This window comes from Penaeus japonicus, unplaced genomic scaffold, assembly GCF_977035675.1.
Source record: "Penaeus japonicus unplaced genomic scaffold, GWHDUDI00000001_assembly GWHDUDI00000030, whole genome shotgun sequence".
Taxonomy (NCBI): domain Eukaryota; kingdom Metazoa; phylum Arthropoda; class Malacostraca; order Decapoda; family Penaeidae; genus Penaeus; species Penaeus japonicus.
In genome coordinates, this window is record NW_028234432.1 from 1,532,819 (window position 1) to 1,537,818 (window position 5,000).

Genomic DNA, 5,000 nt, shown 5'->3' on the forward strand with positions numbered 1-5,000 from the left:
CACGTTCGCGTCAACTGCTTCAGGTTTACCAACCGTTCCAAAGTTAACCCACTTATTAACATGTTTCGGATGAATGGCACTGTCCACACGACAAATTCATAAGAGAAACTACAATCATAGGTAGCACTAACATAAGATAATTCAATTTTGGTATGAATCAGTCGTTGTACTTGTTCCTAGTTAAAGAATTGACAACCATTTCACGAACGCGCTGTTGGTAATTCACTCTACGCTCGATCAAAACAAACGGGATGTGAGGGACCGTGTGTTTATGAACAGATCTTCCTTATTTTATCTTTGTATATACTGTACATATATGCGCATTTTTAATATATCATGCATATAGATTTAATGGATACATATTTCATATAATTATATGCTTTAATTTTACGTCCCTGACTACTTTTACCATTCATTTAACTTCACTCTCCTTCGAAAAGTCCGCCAAAAGGTAAACAAACTCAAAATCAGCAGAGAATCCATGTTTTCCTAAAAGAGTTTGTAATCCGTGTCTAGGACAATGATGCCTAATATAACCAATATAGGTATTACTTTTCAAACGTAGTATGCACATATGAAGTATTGGTAAGAAAAAGTACAGTAAAAATATGATTTTTTTCACTTGTGTAACTATCGTGACAAGCCTACCCCCTTGCCACGGAGTTTCCACGATTGTTCCAATACTTTCCACGCATCTGCCACGAATTTGCCACGCTTTTGCCGCGAACCCGCGCTTCTAGAATAAGAATCGCGGCATGTTCATGTCATGTACACGGCGCGCTTAGGGACTTAGAATATGGCTGCCAATACTATGATTATGTTTTCCACTTAATTCAGTGCTATATCACTGGCAGTCTGGTTTGATCTGACGTGTCCTGTTCCCTATGTCCGTTTCCGCCTCGACACTCCTGCCTCTAGCAGCTGTGCTTGCTAGCCCAGAGCCGTAGAAAGCGACACAAGATTCGTACTTAAGAAGGGTACAGAACGAACCCAAGGCAGATCAAGATCAGATCACAGAGATATCAGAGAGAGACAAGGGAACAGACAGAGCGAACACCTCTGATCTCCGGCCTTTGGCCGGAACCAAGTGTATTGATAGAGTCCATTAATAAAGACAGTAGCACATGAACGTCTGTCTGTCTTATCCACCAGATTACAACCACTGGAAACTAGAGGCTGGCAGAAGGGATTTACAACTGGTGCCAGCTGGTTGGTACCACAATTTTGCTGGTACCGGACTCGAAACTCCGAAGAAACTGCTATGCCTAACGCTACCATCGATGTCGAAAATGGAGTAAAGACGGTGAAGTACCCACCCACCGCCCAAACAGTAAGAAATTTTCCCGCCTGCCGACCGCCCACACAGTAAGAATTTTGCCCACCCGCCCACCCTGTTCTACATGTTTTGACAAACACCGCCACCCATAGCAGCCACCCTGTCTGTGCTACATAACTTCCTGCACATCGACATCCATCTATCATGGTAAACCAAAATTACCCACCACGGATTTTGGACATAACATGAACGTCCCACCCCAGGGGCCGGATACTCAAAACAGCTAACGACGTCGTAAGCCCATGCAGCCAGGCCGCACATGTCGTTAATTGAACTGCGAGCTCCGAGGGTCATACTCAAAACTTTTAACCGTCCCCGCGTGACGTCACAGCACCTCGTAACTTAAGGGTGGTCCCGAGCACTCGGTGTAAACCCAGAAATAAGTCGTGCTAGTTCTGACTTGTGCAAACGAGATTTGTATAGATTATGTTTTACTGACTATCCCAGACATAGTATAAGGTGTCATATCAATTTATATTGTATCTGTGTATCACAAATACCTCCATTCTCCCTAGTCACTTGATAAAAAGAGGATAACAACCAATTATAGAATGCGCTCGTCGTTTACCCTATGGAGTTTACGACAATACATATTGAATACACTATGGAGCTTTGGGAAATGAAGGTGTCTTGTCATAGAAGGTGTATATATATATATATATATATATATATATATATATATATATATATATTATGAATTTCATAATGTTTTAGCTTATGGTAGAATGGCACAGCTACCTGCGAAGTCTGATGCAGATAGCCTTCAATGACCAGGAGCCCACTTGTAGGGTGGAGACATTTATTTTAGCTAGATTATAGAAGTTAAAGCCTGGTTATTTATCTGATAGATACGACAGGGCCATCTAGTAGCGTGGTTTGAGTGATGTAAGGTGCCGGTATTGCATATCATGTAACCCAATAGTTTGATTATGTCTTCCACTTAATTCAGTGCTATATTGCTGGGAGTCTGTTTTGACCTGACGTGTCTTGTTCCCTATGTCCGTTTCCGTCTCGACACTCCAGCTGCCTCTAGCAGCTGTGCTTGCTTGCAGAAGCCCTGAGGTGTAGAGAGTGACTCAAGATTCGTACTTAAGAAGGACACAGAAGGAACCCAAATTAGCACTCAGAGTAGACAGTCAGCACAGAGAGAAACACTCAGAGCAGACAGTCAGCACAGAGAGAAACACTCAGAGCAGACAGTCAGCACAGAGAGAAACACTCAGAGCAGACAGTCAGCACAGAGAGGAACACTCAGAGTAGACAGTCAGCACAGAGAGAAACACTCAGAGCAGACAGTCAGCACAGAGAGAAACACTCAGAGCAGACAGTCAGCACAGAGAGGAACACTCAGAGCAGACAGTCAGCACAGTCAGCAGAGCAACCCAGCAGCAGCAGCCCACCTGACCCTGGCCAGGCCTTCTCTGGCAGTTAGTGCCCTCTACCTTAACACTACCCTTGACAAGGAGCACAGCCCCAGTCCCCCTTGTAGTAGGCTTGGGACCAGGGAGTGCTTCCACGTGTCAAGCCACAATTCCCCTGGCACGTGACGGATCTGTGTCACTCCGCTAGGTAGGAGGGTGGGCATTGGGTAGAACCAAAGGAAGATAATCAGACAGCCCAAGCAGCAGCTCTCCCTACTGAGCACACAACAAAAACACTTCCGGATGGAATACCATCAGCGCTCGGCCTCTGACTCTTTGCATATGACTAAGAAAAAACACCAACAAAGCAACCACAAGGCAATTGGAGACGAAATAAGAAAGGGTACAATAAAATACACCTATAGTAATCCTGCATACCACACACCAGAGCAAGACATGAAGTATCTCTGGCAAAGAGATATAGAGATAACTTCCAGTGTGAAAGAGGAGAGAAGAAATATCAACAAAGTATAAAAAATGGGTTTGAGGAAACAAGAGATAGACCAGAAGAGTGTAAAAAAGAAATACTGAAATGACACGACTCCGAATTATACAACACAACGTTCTCTTCTGGAGCAAAGAAAGAGCAAACAAACCCTCCAATACATACAGGATATTTGATCCGGACATCATTCGAATCAACAGCCATGGCCGGAAAGAAACGGATCGAATAAAGATATATCCATTCAACATATATCAAAGCAACAAAACAGGTGAGCAGAGTGACGTAGTCGCAATTGCGGTATAAAGACGCATAAAGCACATCATTGACGATTTCCAATCAGAGTTCCTGGCAATCGAGGTTGATACAAACACAGGTCCTATCATAATAGCCACAGCCTACCTCCCACCGAGAAGACCATACATGCCAGAGGCTGATATCATGCGCCTCCTACAAACAAACAAACCGGTGTACTTACTAGGAGATTTGAATGTACAGCACAGAATCCTAGGTAATAATGATAATAATCAGGTGGGCAACAGACTTGCCAGATTCGTCAATCACGGGCAAGCTGTCATAATCGGACCTCCTTTCCCAACATTCATCACAAATAACTCAGCCTCAACCCTAGATATAGTCATAGCCAACAAATACAGCACCTTACACACGTTCACAATACCTGGAGATGCAACCACAATTGACCATATTCCAATTCAGTTCACAGTATCAATATCACCCATAATGATACCAATACCACCGCAAACAGATTACAGAAATGCCGACTGGGAGAAGTACCATAACGTCTTGAGCAACACCCCCACTATACAGTTGCAGAACAAACACTACAAAGAAATAGACAAGGCAATCGCAGCTTGGTTCTGAGAAATAAACTGTGCAAAAGCTGAATGCATCCCAGTCAAGCACAATTCTGCACCATCTAACAAATGCACAACTAAACAACAGCAAAAGGGAATACCATAACTTTAGGCAACAAGCAGAAAGGCATGGCTGGAATGAGACCACAAGACGACAGTACAGGCTGTTACAATTAATAATTAAAGAGCAAACGAAACAGCTATCAAAACTGGGGGAGACTAACTAGAGATCTGTCATCTTCCACGAAAGACCCAGCAACATTCTGGAGGAAGCTGAACAAACTAATGGGAAACAGTAACACCCACTCTCCATATACAACCCCCAAAACAACAAAATTTACGATGCTGCAAGCAAAGAGCTCCACAATAAATACTGGACCAAAGCATTCAAAATAACCATCCAAAGAGATTTTGCATGGTTCCCAAACAAACTAATACCATATCCAAACAGACTGTCAGGGGACAATTACCTGACGGCTGTGATAAGAAATGATAACGTCAAGGTGGTACTATTGAAAATGAAAAACAAAGCTCCAGGTAAGAGCAAAATAAATAAAAACAGATCTCACTCATCTCCCGAGTAACATGATCTCAAAACTGACTAGCATGTTCAATGCCAGTTTAGCGTCAGGTTACTTCCCTGATATGTTAAAATAAAACAATAAACTGTCTCATCCCAAAACCAGGAAAGACACCTGATAGAGTTGAAAACTTTTGACCACTTTCACTCCTTGAAATCCCTGGATGGTTGCAGGAGAAGATTATCAACCAAAGGCTGCTTGAACACATGAAAGATAGAAACATTCTCAATGAAAACCAATATAGTTTTAGAAAAAAATAGGGGCACAACAATAGCAGTTGCTTATGAACAGATTGCAAATGCACTGGCTGGCCAACAACAATGTAACATTATACTACGGGATGTA